The sequence below is a fragment of the Lissotriton helveticus genome, chromosome 7 (genome assembly GCF_964261635.1).
Source record: "Lissotriton helveticus chromosome 7, aLisHel1.1, whole genome shotgun sequence".
NCBI classification, from domain to species: Eukaryota; Metazoa; Chordata; class Amphibia; order Caudata; family Salamandridae; genus Lissotriton; species Lissotriton helveticus.
This window is the reverse complement of record NC_136068.1, coordinates 276,952,983-276,970,584: the sequence shown is the minus strand read 5'-3', so window position 1 is coordinate 276,970,584 and position 17,602 is coordinate 276,952,983. Positions and strand designations below refer to the sequence as shown.

At 44.8% G+C, this 17,602-nt stretch overlaps 1 protein-coding gene across 2 annotated transcripts in view; it reads left to right on the top strand.

Annotated features, from left to right (window-relative positions):
• Positions 1-5,436: 5,436 nt before the first annotated feature.
• The window catches only part of ZNF217 (zinc finger protein 217), a 143,482-nt gene continuing 131,316 nt past the window's right edge, over positions 5,437-17,602 (top strand). Inside the window, exon 1 of one of the 2 annotated variants that reach the window (XM_078652053.1) lies at positions 5,437-6,020. The gene's annotated coding sequence lies outside the window, so the exon portion shown is untranslated. Of the gene's footprint in view, positions 6,021-7,004; positions 7,138-17,602 lie in introns of those variants that run through there. The other variant, XM_078652054.1, reaches the window with a different exon arrangement.

Here is a 17,602-nt window from a genome sequence, read left to right as displayed (position 1 = left end):
TGTACGGAGGGGGAGGTTGTTTTGATGTCTTGGCTGCGATGTAGGAGAAGAAACAGCCGCAGCTGCAGTTGTGGCGAATAGGGGGTGCGAGGACAAGTGAAGAGGAGCATAGGTGTCTGGTGGGTTGGTGGAAGTTCAGTCAATGGTTGAGGATGGCAGGTCCCAGGTCGTGGAGGGCTTCGTAGGTGAGCGTGAGGATCTTGAACTGGCATCTTTTCTGGATAGGGAGCCAGTGGAGGTCTCTAAGGTGGGGGTAAATGTGGGTTCATCATTTGGGGAGGTCCAGGATGAGTCTGGCCATGGCATTCTGCAAGGTCTCGAGTCTTCTGAGGAGCTGGATGGTTATGCCGGCGTAGAGAGTGTTTAGCAGTTGAGGCAGCTAGTGACGAGGGCCTGAGTGACGGTCATTCAGGTGTTGGTTGGGATCCATCTAAAGATTCTGCGATGCATGTGAAGTATGAGGAAGCAGGAGGCGGCGACTGCATTAACTTGATGTTTCATGGTCAGTTAGCTGTCAAGGATGATGTCGAGGTTGTGTACATGATCGGTCGGTGTGGGTCCGAGTTCTGCAGACTACCAGCTGTGGTCCCATACAGAAGTGTTCTTCCTGAAGATCAGTACTTAAGTTTTGTTGGAGTGGAGTTGGAATCAACTGTCTCTCATTCATTTGGTGATGTTTGTCATGGCGTTGCAGAAGTTGTTTTTGGCATTTGCGGGGTCCACGATGAGCAAAAGATCAGTTGAGCATCGTCTGTGCAGTAGATTATGTTGTTCTTTGGTGTGGCGGAATTTGATTCTGTTGCTGGAGGTGATGATGGGGCCAAGAGTATTTCCAGCTTTGTGCACGGGTTTAGTGACCAGTTGGGTGAGACTGATGTTGTTCAGGTTCTCCAGGAGGGCGAAGGGGTCTGGGACGTTGTTGGGGTTGTCAAAGTGAAAGTTGAGGTCGCCGAGTAGGAGGTAGTAGTGTGAGTCGATTGATGTAGGGGTGATGAGGTTGGGGATGGCGACGCAGAATGTTGCTCGGGAACCCGGGGGTCTTTAGGGGAAGGTGGCTCTTACTGTCATCTTCGTATCTATTTTTAGTAGGAAGGTGAGCTGTTCCATGAGAGGTGTAGGGTCATCGCTGGTGATGGGGCATCTAATGGTTTCCTTGAAGATGATGGAGATGCCTTCGGCTTGTTTGTTGGTGCGGTCACTGTGTATCATCGTGTAACCCTTGGTAGTGCCGGTGGGGATGTTGGGGTTCGAGGAGGGGTTGAGCCATGTTTGGGTGATGAAGGGAACGTCCATGGAGAGGGTGGTGATGGTGTCTGAGATTTCTGTGGCGTGTTTGCGGGGTGAGCGGGCATTGAGCAGGATACAGTGAACCGGTCTCGGGGGGTCTTGGTCTTGTGGGCTGGAATGGTGCTGGATCTTTCGTAGGTTGTGTCGCAGGAGAAGTGGCAGTGTCGGCAGGTAAATGGTCCTTTGGTGGATTGTGGGGAGAAGGAGACACAGCTGGTTCAACTTCCAGGGTCGAGGTCGAGGAGATCCTTGGTGCTGTACCGTCAGGTAGCTGGAGGCCCAAGGGTCCGGGCGCAGGATGTTGTACCACCAACGGTGTGTTGGTGGCGCGCCTGCTGCACGAGTCTGCTGCTTGGTTGAACTGTAGCCTCCATTAGTGGTCAAGGTGGTGATCCTAGTACAGGCAGTGCAGGGACAGCAGGGACCACAGGCCAGAGACAGCAGGCAGTGCGAGGACAAGGGGGTACAGTATATTAAGCTAAGATATGTGCATATATTTTGGAAAATGTATACTTTTCGTTTAACATAAGGGGAGATATAGTGTCTTGCGAGTTAACAATGATGTAACCCTTTTGGCTCCTGATGAACTCAGTAGAGCTATGATGTAATGGCTAGAGTGTTTAGCAGTGAAGGTTGATTTTGAATGTTCAGTTCTCAGTTAGACGCAGACAAATAAAGACGTGTAATACTCTGTGTGTGGCGTTGTCATTTGTGGCGTACCCCGGCTGGGAAGATTCTACAATTTTCACACCATGCTGCCTCTGAGAATGACCCTTTTCTCAAGTCTAAATCTTGAAATCATGCCCAACCTCTTTCCATTTACCTCTGTTGAGCTTAATGCACTTACCTGACTGAACCTTCTACTATGTTTACTATGAGTAGGATTTGGATAAACAATTCACTGTAGCTGAACTACAGAAATGTTATCAGAGGAACTACAGACAAAGGCTTAATTTTAGGGGCATTCCATCTGAGGAAAAGTGGATAAAACGGCATGTGAAGAGTTAAGATTTTGATTGTTTGCATGAGTTTTTGTAGTAACATATGTTTTTGGAAGTGCAAGCTTCTCCTATTTCTATACCTGGGAGTGTGCTTTCAGTGTTGTATCTGCCTTTTTTTTTTGCAAAAGCGTGAGTTATCATAAAATCTGAATCAGAAGAAAGCGAGCACTTCTACGTTGAGTTCTACATGCATCTACTCTCCGTAGCAAGAAACAGTTTTGGCTATGAAGTAGAGCTTCAGAAAATAGACATTTGTATGTGCATGAGTTACCTTAATGGCTCCTTATTTTTTTAAATATATGAAATTCTAGGGCAGGGGTTCTCCAAACTTTTCTGTAATGAGAGCTACTTCTGATCAGTGAAAATCGTTGTGAGCTACTGACGGCTAAGTAACATGTGCATTGTTACCAGACACTCACTCACCCAGATTCATTTATTGACTTTAAACCTAATGTTTATGGAGCCTGATACTATGGTTTGAAGAACTAATGTGACAAGGGACACTAGGATAGGCTGCCATGAGCGTCAGTGAATGCATGGTCCGAGGGAATGTATGAATATGTTTGTGAAGGAATGGGATATATGTGTATGGGTGACTGAAAACCTGTGTTGTGTGTACTTATGGCATAGGACATACTTTTCACCATATGCGGCACCATTACATGTACAACACAAACATACTTTTTTTTTTATTGTAGAAATTTTAAGTGCAGATAAAAGTTATGCAAAAATGTTCGGAAGAAAGATCATTTTGCTGCACTTGATGGAACATTTTTCTGCACCTTAAATTTCTACTATTTAAAAAAAATTGCTGTATTTTTTAGTTATATATATGGCAGCATGTCTACCAGCCACTGGGAGCAAGATGCCTGCTGTGTGTAAATGCAATACTTTGAAACGGGAAAAAATTAAAGGAAGAGTTAAGTTTATCTTATATGCATTACAAAAAACTCATCATCTTTTTATTTTCTCCCATGTCAAAGTGTCTTTACAAACAGCAGGCATATTTCTCTCAGTGGCCTGAAGAAATTGTGCAATATTTATTACAGGAAAATAGAGTTCTTTGTTTAAATGTGAGGAATTTAAAGTGAAGAAACATGCGTTATAAAACATTAGCACTTAATTGGCTTAATTTAAAGTAGAGAAAAACATCAAGACAACGTTTCATAGACAAATTTTTCTTCACTTTAAAGTTCTCCAATTTAAAATAAAATGACTGTAATTTTGAGTTATAGTTTCCAGGCACTGTGTCTACCACCCACTGGAAGCAAGATGCCTGTTGTTTATAAATGTGACACTTTGAAAGGGAGAAAGTTAAAATGAAGAGTTAACTTAATTATAAGTAAACTTTTCTTTTAATTTTGTTCACATTTAAAAGCATTCAGAAATATAATTTTGTTCTCATGCTTCGATATTGAGTTGAGAACAACTATGATTTAAAAGTTAAATACCTCAATGCTTCAGTTCTGAACCTCTGTGACTCACATAGGTCATAAATCTGATTGGAGCACTGCTCGTAATCAGGCTCTGCTATCTGCAGCCTGATAATGATGTAAAATAAACATAATCGTTCCTTAACTTTTAAAATAAAACTCAACACCTATTTATTGCAGTTCTTAGTTAAAAATGAACTCAATGTGGGGAGCTACTCTGAAGGTTTTCATGCGAGCCACTGGTAGCTCACAATCAACTGGTTGGAGACGCTAGGGCTACCCAGATATTATACTGAAGTGCTACCCATCAGCACTTGACTGCGATGTTGAGGTATGAGCGACAAGAGTTGAGTAGTGACCTTTTGTTTCTGATGATTCGTGAGAAGAATCAAGTTTGTGAGAAAGTGGAGGTGCGACTTACGCTGATTGGGCTAGCCTTCAATTTCCTCAAAAACACATGAAAAGGTGACTGTGTAACATTGCATAATCACTTTTTCTTTCTCCTTCCTTTCCAGGCTCCTACATAATATGCCCATGGATGTATATCATGACTGTGCCAATGGCAAAGATGTTGTTGTGCATTCCTCGTGTATAGGAATATGTTTACAATTAAGTATACACCCTTCCTCACATATCCATCATTTAGAAAATGTTGAAAATGTCTCCAAAATATCTGTATATCTTCCAATGTATATATACATCATATTGTAACAAACTCTGGGGGCATGCAAACATGATACTCTGTTTACATTTTGAAAATGGATAAATCATAATGATTGTTCTGAATCTGGTGGTTCTTCGATTTTTCCATTGATATCAACAGACCCACATTGTATTTTATTGGTTTCAGTTACAAAGCAGCAAGTTGTCTGTTACTTTCATCATACAAGCTATGTGATACCACACAGAAATGAAAAAGGGGGAAAACTCATTTTAGGGTGGTTTGGCTGATGACAACTGCTGCTTCTATAAGTAACTTGTTACACCCCACAAAAACATGATTCTTTCATGTATAATCAATAGAACTGGTGAAAACCTCATGAAGAACAGGTGTCAAACAACTATTTTATTTAGGAACATTCACTAAATGTGTTTACACAAAATGTAATTTGTTTTCTATCGCTGATGAACATCGAATTTCGCCGAGATTCACTCTAAATGTGACGGAAATATATATATATATATTTTTAAAAAAAATTTTTTTTTTACAAGAATAGCTTCAAGACAGTTTTGGATTTTCATTTATTGTGTTTCTACTAATGTGCAAAACGGGAATCCTGCAAAACTCTTTTGACTGTAAACATGATAAGATTCTTTCATTTTTCGAAATACTGAAATACATGTACCATCGCGCGTGAATGTGTTACCTCTCCCTATAGTTGAGGGTAATGACCCAATTTGATATTGTCATTTATGCATTGGGTCACATGCTCAAGTTGGAAGGTCACAGAAATACATCGATGTTTTTCCATATGCCTAAAGAGACACGATGTAGGTGTTTTTTAACGCCCTCTGGCTTTACTGGACATCCTATCAAACGTTTGAGCATTATCCACGCTCTTAGAATACAGTGCAACGTAGCACTAAGAAGGGAAATTATTAGAACAGTTCTAAACGGGGCATTTCTTTTTCTTGTTGACTGCAGATCGGTTGCACGTGGGGAGCAGATATTGACGAGGCTCCTGATCTAGTAGAGTCGGCTCCCTCTACCTGCCTTCCGTGCACTCCTCCCTCACCTTCGCGGCACTTGAATACGGCTAGGGAGGTGCGCACGGCCAACCGCCTCCAAGCAACCGCCGCAGGGGGCGCGCGCGCGACTGCCTCAACGAACTCTTCTTTTCATAGCCCATTTCTCGCTTCTTCCCAAGGGAACTAAAACTTTATAATCGGCGAGTAGGGTATTTCCTTGGCAGTCTGAGGTGGCCTGCATTAGAGTGTGGCTATTCTGTGTAACAGGCGTTTGACCAGACTGGAGTTTTCGTAAATGTTTTTTTTATTCGGGTGAAGAAGAAGAAGTTGCCTTGGCTCGGGCAGGTCACGTGACGTCACCTCGCCGTCTCCAGCTCTAGCTGAGCAAAGGAGTCGTTGGGAGACAGTTTGTCAAGAGATAGGCCCTGCACGAGCGCGTGCGCAGCGGGCTGGCGGGAGCGCGCCCCGTAGAAAGAGAGGGAGGGGGGAGAGAGGTAGAAGCAACAGCTGCGGGAGGACGGAACATGCATCTGCACCCAGTCGCCGCCGGGGACTCCCGACACCCCCCCCACCGGGGCTGAGCAGCCGGTGGCATGAGTGCAGAATCCAGGTAAAATCGGACGCCGTTTGTTTTCAAGTTTTGGGGGCGAGTCTATCCGGGGATATTGTTTTGCATTTTACGTAAATGAGGCATGTGCTGGGAGTATACACGAGGCATGAGTAGTCAGATACCTCGGGAACCCATGCTCTTTGGAAGGCGAGGGAGTGTGTGTGGGAGGTATCCTGTGTGCGTGAGGGCGGTGGCAGCGAGTAATTGTTCCAACATTAGAAAGGGTGGGGGTTGGGTGACACGTGCAGCAGGGGTAGATTATGAACTTGATGCCAGGCAGTCCCAAATATCTCCACTTAGCGCTTTTGTTGCCGAACCCAACCTATTATTCGATGCCAGAACACCACTCAGTACGAATGATCTAACTTCAGGCAATTAACATTATTGAGGATTCCGGTTTTAAACGCTCATTATCTAGACTCGTACCATGTTTATACCTCACCCATTTGATTTGTGACATGTACTAGTGCCTTCTCTGTCGTGCGGCTCCCCTGTATTCCTTTATATATATATAAATATCATAAAGCCGTCAAAGCCTTTTAAATGCACCGTTTGGAAAATGCTCTTATCACACAAACATGGCATTATAGATTTGAAATCCGCATTAAAGTAGGCAACGCCCCCCCCTCCCAAAAAACCTTAAGTTATGCGACAAATGCCAATTTCATGAAATAATCAGATGCCTCCAACTACTCCGTGCATTTGCCCGTGCCCTTCTAATGACAATACAATCGGTATACAGGTCTTTCTTTTACACCCCCGTGCTTATTAAAATGCCCAATCCGCCATGCCCCTCCCCCACTTCCTTCTTAAACCCCACGCCTGCCCAGGAGTGCGATCTCGCAGAGGTAGGATGGGATGTTGGGACCTTGAGGGCAGGAGCCTTTACATTATGCAAAACAGCTATTCAAAGTTCAGTGATTCAGATCCTCTTTCACAAGCCAGTTTTTTTTCCCCTCTGCCTGATCATTGTTCTCGTCCCTGGACACTTGTTAGCTGCTGCATCCGCGGGTGCAGTGGCTGCTACCAAAAGCCCCGATCCTTCCCACGAACCCTTGGCACCACCGACCCTTCACCAGCTGGATTACACTCCCCAAGCCCCGATAACGAGGATATGGTGAGGGGAAGGTTTTTAATGCAAACTTTGATAGGCGATCTTTTCTGGTGTAAAGGGAGATTTTTGAGACCTGCTCAAACGTGGATTATCGTTTGCCATGTAGCTTGCAGAATGATCAGTAACATGTTTACTTACACACGAGAACCACAAGGGGCCTTTTCATTAACGTGTTTGGCTATTCTTTTCTTGGAAGCGATTTACGTGTAGAATTAACTGGCTCGCTGTTCGGTGTTCATTCCGAGTTCAATGCTTTGCATCTTCACACTGATAGAATCCGGATTGGAAGTTCCTGCCTGTTGTTATTGAAACAGCTGTTTAATTTCTACAGTGGATTGGTGGGCGGCTGTTCGGATGTGTCCGTAGATGACCTTGAAGTCCGTGATTTTACATTAATCTTTAGTAGATGAAGGCATATGAACATCCCCCTCGTAACAGGAACTCTGCGATGCGCCGTTTATACGATGACGCATTTAAAACTAGGTAACGTAGTGGGGAGCGACCTTCTCTTTTGTATGTTACCCCTGTTGACCAGGAGCAGGCAGTCCGTTCTATGGAAGCTACGACCGGGGGAGGGGGGCGCGTTGATGAGCAGCCACTGAACTGCTGCTGATTAATGATTACGCGCTGGTGTCTGCTAAGGGCGAGGTGGAAGCTGCCTGACATAGGTGGCAACATGCCTTCACGCCATGTTTGGGGGGCGCCGACGACTTTGTAAACAGTTCGTATCCACTGTATTTCCCATTAGTTCATGTGAGGCGCCGCACACATTCTGTGTATTCAGAATTTCTATTTTTATTTACTTAGGCCTAAGGGAGGGGGGCAGTGTTGATACTACTGTTTTTTGTTTTAACTGGATAACAAGCTGTGTCGTTTAAAAGGAATATCCCCTATTAGCAAATGCACACTTTTTAAAGTGTACATGTGTGGATAACTTTTAATGGAAACCACGAGCCACTGTATCTACAAGGCGCTTATTACACATTGGTCACTCCAATTTTTATTGTGATTGATCCATACTCTTACTGAACCTATAATTTAGCCTCTTGTCTTCCAGCTCTGACTGCCTTTCATTCTGTGTACAATCGTTGTTCATGATTCGCAATAAGCAGTCTCGTTGTACTTCATAGTTACGCCATTGTTCTCGTTTACAGTAGATGCACTTCCTTAGTGTAAGGACTACGTCGCTGAAGGCAAATGTATTGGCAATTTTCCTTGACTGTGGAACAGTTTAAAATGAAGTATACTTACTATATGACAACATTTTGAACTTTTCTTTTTTACCAAGTGGTCTTGAGTTACTTGTTGGGTGTATAGCATTGGTCAATTAAATGGGTTATTTTCGCGGTCAAGTACACTTGAGTGCCCCCCTCCCCCGCAAAAGCATGTTATTCAACTATCATTATTATCGTAGCTTAAAGAAAGTCATTGTATATTTAATGTTTTGTAGATGACCATTTATTTTTAGTTTTATTGACGGGAACTCTTAATGAGTGGGTCATTCTGGGGGGGGGGGGGGCTGCAGCCAGACATTATTTTCCCTCTATTACTTGTTACCATAATCCAACAAGCATTGGAAATGCAATAGGTCTCGCACCATTAGAGTTAGTGCTTTTAGAATTGTTTATGGTTTTTTTTTGTAAATGTTTAGCATTTTTGTTTCCTGTAGCCAATGCTAAAGAATTACAAATAAAAAAAGCCATAAACATTTCTTAAAGCTCTAACTGAAATGGTCTGAGACCTATTGCACTGTGTGAGGGTTTGAGGGTGGGTGAGGGTGAGGGGTTGAGGGTGAGTGAGGGTGAGGGGTTGAGGGTGAGGGTGAGGTGTTGAGGGTGAGTGAGGGTGAGGGTGAGTGAGGTGTTGAGGGTGAGTGAGGGTGAGGGGTTGAGGGTGAGTGAGAGTAGTTGAGGCTGAGTGAGGGTGAGTGAGAGTGAGGGTGAGTGAGGGGTTGAGGGTGAAGGTTTGAGGGTGAGGGGTTGAGGGTGGGTGAGGGGTTGAGGGAGGGTGAGTGAGGGTGAGGAGTTGAGGGTGAGTGAGGGTGAGGAGTTGAGGGTGGGTGAGGGTGAGTGAGAGTGAGGGTGAGGGTGAGTGAGGGTGAGGCTGAGGTGTTGAGGGTGAGTGAGAGGTTGAGGGTGAAGGGTTGAGGGTGTGAGGGTGAGGGGTTGAGGGTGAGTGAGGGTGGAGGGTGAGGGTGGGGGGGTGAGGGTGAGGGAGTGAGGGTGAGGGGTGAGGGGGTGAGGGTGTGGGGTGAGAGTGAGGGGGTGAGGGTTAGGGGGTGATTGTTAGGGGGTGTGAGCGTTAGGGGGTGTGAGCGTTAGGCGGTGTGCGGGTTAGGGGGTGTGAGGGTGAGTGTGAGTGAGGGGGTGTGAGGCTTCGGGTGTGTGACGTTGCGTGAGTGTGAGTGTGTTTTTCTTGTGATGTCCCACTCTATTTTGATTCATTCTCCACTAAGTTCGGTGATTCATTGGGGGGGCGTGGCTAGCCGAGCTGCGAGATGGCCGCCATGTGAGCGAGCTCCGCCGACCGGGGGATTAATCCTCTTAATTTATCCTGCAATACAAGCTGTAACTGGCGTGCTGTTCACTCTACACGGTGGGGTAAGCTTTGGTGGCCACACGAACGAAAAACAACGGAGCGAAAAGTGTCCCGCTGGGCGAGATCCGGAGGAAGGTGGGACCCGATTGGGAGACACTGAACCAGCCGCAGCCGAGCACCATTATCTCGCTGCTAAAATCGAGCCCGAGGCGGAAAGCGAGACTGAAGGCCGCAGCTGTGGGAAACTGCGGAGAACGAACCAAAGCACGCAAAGGTGCCTGGGGCTGGCAGACCGCGCTGCCTCGAGCGCCAGATCTACACATTGCAAGTACACAATTGCTGCGAGAGGGGGCTGTTTAAATATAACTTTTAGATGCTGGCGCCTGAGCCTTTACCCTATACAAAATGGCGGCACCCCGCAGATTGCTCTCCTGAAGCTGGCTGCCTGATGGAGTGGAGAGCGGGCGGGCAGAGAGAGTGGCTGTGAGCTCCGGGTGCCCGTAACATCTGCTGATGTGACTGACTTTGAAGTGTTGCGCTCACTCACGTGCCAAGAAAATCTTGCAAACACTTTCCCCACCGTGCCACGGTACGTCACAGCCCTACCAAACAAACTTTAACCCCGCATTGGCTCCGAAGAAACACTTGGGATCGAGCATCTCTGAATCGAAGCAGGCCTTGGTTCCGAGGACATAAAAACAACATGGCCAAACTTCTGGACACCTGTGGGTACAAAGACACACAGACGACGTGGCTCCTCCTGTCACAGACATAGACTCACCAGTTTCGAGAAATGCGACGCGGCAGGCAGGGGAGGGGGCGGAGCGGGGGTGTGGGAGGAGTGCGGGAACAGACGGCGAGGGGAGGAGAGTAGGAGGAGGAGTAGGGGAGGCACGGCCTACCGGCCGTGCAATCAAGAAGTGAGGGGGCGGGAGAGTAGGCAAGGCAGGCGGCTGGGGGCATGTGCACGCGCTTTTAAGCTCAATGCACATGCGCATTGAGCTTAAAAGTCACGGGCACTGCAAGGAATCGCCACGATTCCTTGCAAGTTGGACAAAGAGTGGATAAGCCCCCATAGTCTCGCTTGCTCGATGCGCATGCGCATCGACAGGCGAGACCTAAAAAAGAACCCTTTATTATTAGCATAACGAAAACTGCGACCATTGGTTAAGGTGTATTTGACCATGTTCATAATTCATATGCTCTTGCATATGCTAGAACTGGCTGAAAGCCTGAGCTGAAATTCGTTTTGGAGAACTTATTAGTGCCTCTGTTCAGTTGTAGCCCAAATGGTCCATATATAGAGTTGATTTAAACATTACGTTAGTGTAACAGTTTACAGTCTTTTTAAAAAAAATATTTTTGGGAGAAAGGAACTGACAATACAGCAGGTATGATATTGACATCAGAGACAAGATTCTATAGAATGCAAAGAGACATGCAGGTCCATCATTTCAACATTGAGTCTAGAAAATATCATGTATTGATCCAACCAGGTGCCAGCTTATTAGGTGTTTGGGGCCTCCGCTCTGTGTCTGATCAATTCTGGGATTCTCGCAATATCAGGTGGTATCTGTGAGGCCCCCAAAAATCCCTAGACCGATACTGAGGGTGCAATGCTTCAGTATATGCATTAAATTAAGTATTACTGTACGCCTCAAAATCAACATGTTGTTTTGGGCACTGTTCTGCTCAACTAAGAGATCGCTATCCGCTGTTATGCTAGTAAAAGGGCTATTGCAACAAAATGACACTCAGTGTTTTGGAATATCCACTGTGGTCCACAGGAGTGTCAGACTATGGTCCATTGACATGTAGTCACCATGTTGCACTGGAGTACTCTAAAATGTGTTAGCTTAGGCCTATAGGCGAAATGCATATGGTTAATTTGTGCAATATAATATTGCTATGTCTTGTGTGGCTTTGTCTGATTTCCTTGATGGCTGCATGTACTGTGGCATGTATGGTGTGTTCATTTATTCATTTTTTTAACATTTACTTATTTATTATTTTTTGTGTTTTTATGGTCTAACTTGATAGCACAGCTTTCTATCTGAACTTTTGCCACCTCTCTTCTAATGGACGTATACTGTTGGCTTCTGAGGAGTATCCCTTCTATTACCCATTACTTCTCCAAAGCTGTAGGAAGTCACACTTTCTCAAATTCAGTCTTGTTATTATACACGTTGATTCTAAAAACATCATTTATTTTTTTCCTTGACCTCATCACTTTTTGTATTGTATTTTTGTAGCTTAAGTACAACTGAACACAGAAACAGTTTCACTCCTTAGCATGTCCATCCCAGCTTTACGGGTGTGGCATTTCATTTCACCCATTCAGGGAGGTGCTTGATGCAAAATCAGTGGCTTGCCCTCACAGCTATACAAGCACAAGCCCCCCCCCCCGTCCCTTCATGGTGTCTCCTTCCTTAAGTAACAAGCATTGGGAAAGCTATTAGGTTTCGCCTATGCAAAATGTATTGGGTTTGTCCAGGTTTTTTTAACATTTTGGGCAGAGTGGAAAAAAACAACTCTAAGATGCTGCCAGCATTGACTGTGCCCTATCGCTTTTTTCTTTAAGCCAAGTTGCACTGCAGCTCACGTTGCTGTTCAGCATGTAAAAAAAACAGTGTGGGGATGTTTTTGGGGGATTGCAACACATAGGAGAGCAGGAGAAGGGTGGGATGGGTTAAAAACAGTGGAGGATTGGGGCAAACACCGGCGGGGGATGAAGGAAAGTTACTTCTGGACATGCACTCGATAATAGTCCATGTCCAAAAGTAACAACCGTACCTGCAGGAGGAGCCTGTGGCCAGTGTAAGGTCACTGGCCATAGGAAACTCTACTTAGTCCTTGCTCCACAGCACCATCAAAGACTCAAAGCTGAGGCAGAAGCCAGAGGCAAAAAGAAGGTGCAGAAGAATGGTAAGTAAAGAAACTAGAGAGTGGTGTGCTCTAAGCACGCTTTCATTTTCATTTGTAAATAGCTTTCGGTGACGGGGCATGCGCACTGTAGGAGACACCTAAAAATCCATTCAACTTTCGCTCTGCAGTAACCCTTACAATTATTTAAACACGCCATCTGTTACTTAAACTTGAATTCCCTCACTAGCGTTCTGAGACAATTTAACATGAAAAATGTGTATTAATAGATTTGCCCACTGCAAAAATGTATATTAATAGTTTTACCCACTGCAATTGTTGAATGAGCATATCAGGTGGGCCATGTCCTCCGTTCCATTCCTGCATAGACTACAGTCAGTTGAAGCTTGTTCCCTTTGCCATGGTGGAAGGTGCAAGATAGATGGCAGCTTCCCTGACCGGTGTTTGAGAAATGTTTCTTTAATGCGCCTTGCATACCCCAGACCGAAGTATGTTTGAGGGTTTTATAGCTATTGATGGTCATCCATGCAGGGCTCCGTTTTGCAAATGCAGCTTTATCCTCAACTAGCGATAGGGTCCTGACTGTCTTTCGTACTGATTTCTTTAAAAGTGTATGTGAGATCGGTGTCTCCCAGAGCACGGAGAGACCTGTTGTTGCCAAACTGCTTTTTAAATAATAGGCCTGCTGTTGTGAGCTAAGCTGTATCCCATTCCATAGTAAATGGTTTAGGGAGCGCTCAGTGGCCTCCCTGATTTTATGCCAGCTCGTCAGGTAAGCCCCTTGTCTTGCAAGCAGTTGGTAAGCCCAAATTCCAGTCTGATCTGCACTGCCGACGCGTAAGTCGGTATGTTAAAGAGGATCCTGTATGCTCTGATGATAGGGCTATCGAGATGCTTAGCGTCCCTCACCCTTAAAGCTACGCTTCCATACGAGATGGTAGGTAGAATATTTGCTTGAATGACCTGAAGTAAGGGAGAGATCCTGGGACCTGTCAGCTTAGTATTTAGCTGTTTCAAAGATGTTGCTAGGCCCTAGCCTCTCCTTCTAATTGACTCAAGTTGAGTGGAAAATTGTCCCCCGTTATCAATGATTACACCAAGATATTTGTAATTATTTTACAACATATTGTGGTCTGTCCCATCAATGATTTTTGTTGTTGTGTCATTGTCCACTGTTCACTTTGGTCAATAGGCTTAGTAGTCCCTCCTTAGTACCGCCTTGTCGCATTTTGTAACCTCCCATGAGGACAACCCCCGTTATGTGTGTTGTAACTCGGTAGGCTTTAATTTCAGGCTCAGGGTACTATTTTCTCAAATAGCTTTGTCCTGCCTGAAGTTGCAGGTAGGACATGCTCTCTCCTAACACAAAAAAACAAGCAATGGCATAGCCAATAGGTCTCGCCTTTGGGACCTTATAAGTGTTTAGCCATGCAACAGTTGATGTTGTTGCACCAAGGATATTGTGCTACGTAACTAAATACTTATAAGGTCCTAAAAGCGAGACCTATTGGCTATGCCAATGCTAGTTTCTTTTTGGTTAAGCACTGTATGAGATTGCATGTTTTTCCACCTTTCTACCTCATGTAATGAGTAATAAACAATGGAACCTCGGCCTGCTGTGCTGAGAGTCCAACTACTCCACACAGGCCTCTGTCGTAGCGTATGTACGGTACTTTGTCAGTTCTGGGGTTGGATGTTTACCTGCCATACCTATACCACGTGCAGGTGTATTAACTTTGTCCTGTGCATACAATGGGGCACAGTTTCAGTCCTTCTTCCCTTTGTTTTCAATGCACACGTGTGCTGAGCAAAGGCCCTAGCCTTTAACAGACACATCAATGATGACATCACTGATTATTTCAGATAAGACTTCTGCAGCTCTGTGGATCCAGACAAAGCATATGACGTCAATACATGCAGTGTATACATGTTGCAAAGGGCACACATGCACACCATGATTTGTATTTGCACATGAACATGACTTTGCCTTGCCCTGCATGTACTGTGCACGTGGCAGCCGTTCCCTGTGTGTACTGCTTTTGTAGAAAGGCTCTACATATACTAAACACTTCGGCTGAACTCCGGCTATGCTGCATCTATTCCGCCTGGCTTGGCCATGTACACGCAGCACGTCACTTCAATACATCCTCTGTGTGAATTACGGCCAAGTGAAAACTGCACACATCATTACATTTTGTATTGTCAAGTGACATCACCCGTCATGTCTCTGGTGATATCGTGTGGACGTCGCATGACGACATATGTGAGTTCGCGAGCAGGCCAGCATGTGAGTTATTGTTGCATAGCACAATTTAAGGGGCTTTCTTTTCTGGATTGTACGTTAACATGCTTCCAGCTAAGGCACTCCCAACTAACTTGTAAGGGTATTTTAACGAACATTTCATGAACATTTTCAAAAGCTTGAAGAGTGAAAATGCTTTGTCCACACAGTGTCTGTAGGGACTGGCTATCTATCTAGGTAAGTACTGTTCGGTAGTGAGTACCTGCACTTCTGAGCACTACTGCAATACATTTAATGCATCCAAAACAAGGTGATGAAAGGAATGCGGCAACTGGCAATTCTCAGGAACAAACACCCCTTCCCCAACCACCCCACCGCCGGCTTTCTGGCTGTAGTGGCACCAGTGTGTGCGTTCCTTACCTCGTTACCTGATACAAACACACTTAAAGGGTTCAAGGTCGAATCGAAATAAAATATATCCATGTACGTTACGGCGCATTATCTTGGAAACCCGACTCTCAGTTGGACACAGTGAGTCATCCACAGTCTGCCCACTGTTGGGTTACTTGGGGCGCACGCTAATCCAAGGGCTTTTCAGCAGAAGTATTAGAGGGTGTCACAGAAACTTTTCCACAAGCGCAGATAAAAGAGCCCGAGCCGAACAGCTGCAGCGCAGATAATAGATCGGAACTCACTGAGCACAAAGACAGGGCGGCGGGACAAGCCGGACCGGGCACTCGGGCATCACCATCGCCTCTCTACAGAGAGGGGTGACGAACCGTCACCAACTTCAGAGCGCAACTCTGTATGTATGGATATTCATTGAGGCACACCTGTGACAGTCAAAGTATGATAACAAAGACACATTAAAATGACGTCACCTCAAGCATTACATCGCACCGACCACCACTTATGACATCACTAATAACATTACCAGTCACTGTATTAGTATCTGAGATGCGAAAGAGGTGGGTTTAATGTTAGAGCTAGTATAAAGTGAGAAGGAGGTTTTATCTCACAAGGGAATGTGTTAATTCCTTGCCAGAGCCAACAAACACAAGCGTGGCAGGCTGCCGGCAGCAGGGGGAAGAGGGGGGCTGCGTGATTCACTTGCGAGAGCGATAATTGCTACCATATTGCGGCGCTTGCTCCCGCAAGTGAATCGCCAGACGTGCACTCGTTGCCATTGAAGGCAATGGAACGCGTGCATTTTTTTGGCTGAAAAGCCAAAGCGATAGCTAAATGTCTTTTTGCCAATACTGCGCATGTGCGCTGCGTAGGCGAGACCTAAAAAATCTTTATAGCAAGGGCGCGAAGGCATTTGCAATGCAATAGGTCTTGCATTTGCGAGGTTAAGCTATTGGCATTGTAAATGACAATGCCTTTTATTTATCTGTTTTAGAAACAACACATAAATAAAAGGCATTGTCATTTACAATGCCACTAGCTCAAACTCTCGTAAATGCAAAGCCTATTGCATTGCAAAGGCTTGTTTCTTTTTGTATTAGTTGATAAGAATTTCTGTGCACAAGGAGCAATTAACAGAAAACGGTATGCGTGGGATTGCTTTATATTTTTATTAAAGTGATAAGGTACTACAATGTGTAAAAAAATCTGGTCCAGAGTGCATTCTTTTGCACATATCCACATCAAACCTAAGCAGACCTCTCTAGAACAATTTTTCATGTTCATTAAACTGCATCATAGTTTTTCCACTTCCTTCTGTGCATTATAACTATAATAAACATGACTGATTTTTGGCAAAAAAGAGGGCAAAGCAGCCTGTGGTGGAAGAGCCCGTCATATTTGTACTTGATGCTTGGGAGAATTTACTGCTTGGGAGAATTTACCTGTGTCTTACTGCTATATGTTTATCCTTCTAACTTAGGTGCATTACCTTTTTATGTCGCAGCCCACGAGACAGCACAGCTGTCTGGTTCGTTAAAGACTTCTTGGGGACTTTCAGAAAGTTGACCATAGGAACACATTCCGCCTGTTGCTTACCATTGGGTTTTGTGGATTTTCTCTCCATTTTCTGAGCTTTCGATTTTCTGACCTTATTTGCTTTAGGTTGTTGAGTTAGTCCCTCCGGTTGCCCAAACCTTGTTTACTCTTTTATTCCATAAATTCGGTTTCTGTAAACAGGCCTTAAAATCTTGATCTTATCTTGTCACATTTGCTGTGCATTCAAAGACAGGTCAAATGTCAGGCTGTATCTTCCAGGAAGCTTGGGGTTAATTTTTCTTTCTCTGACTACAAAGTTAGAGGGTTTATGTGACCATCATGCCAGTTACTGGAGGTCTGCTTGAGGAAGACTGTACATATGTTTTTTTAGCACACAAAATAAATTACATGTCTGTAAATAAAATGCTGTTGATCAAACCAATGCATTGGGTGATGACATTTCCACATAAATGTTTGTGCACACTATACTTTTATCAGTTTTAACTGAATGTGAGTGCAAATGCAATGGTGGTTTCACTCGAAAATGTCTTGTATGTAATGGCAGCATCTTACCATACCATGCATACTCCGCTATCCCACTCCCCTCTACTCTGCACCACTCCACAGTATGCATTAAAATCTACAACATTCTACTCTATGCCACAGCACTCTACTTTGTTCTCTGCATCACTGTACTCTTCTTCCCTGCTCTCTGCAACACTGTATGACTCTACATGACTGCACTCTATGCCAATGCACTATACTCTACGCCACTGCACTGTACTCTGCACCACTCTACGTCACTCTACTCAATTCCCCTCCACACTGCACCATTCTAATGCACTCTTCGCCTCTCCACTC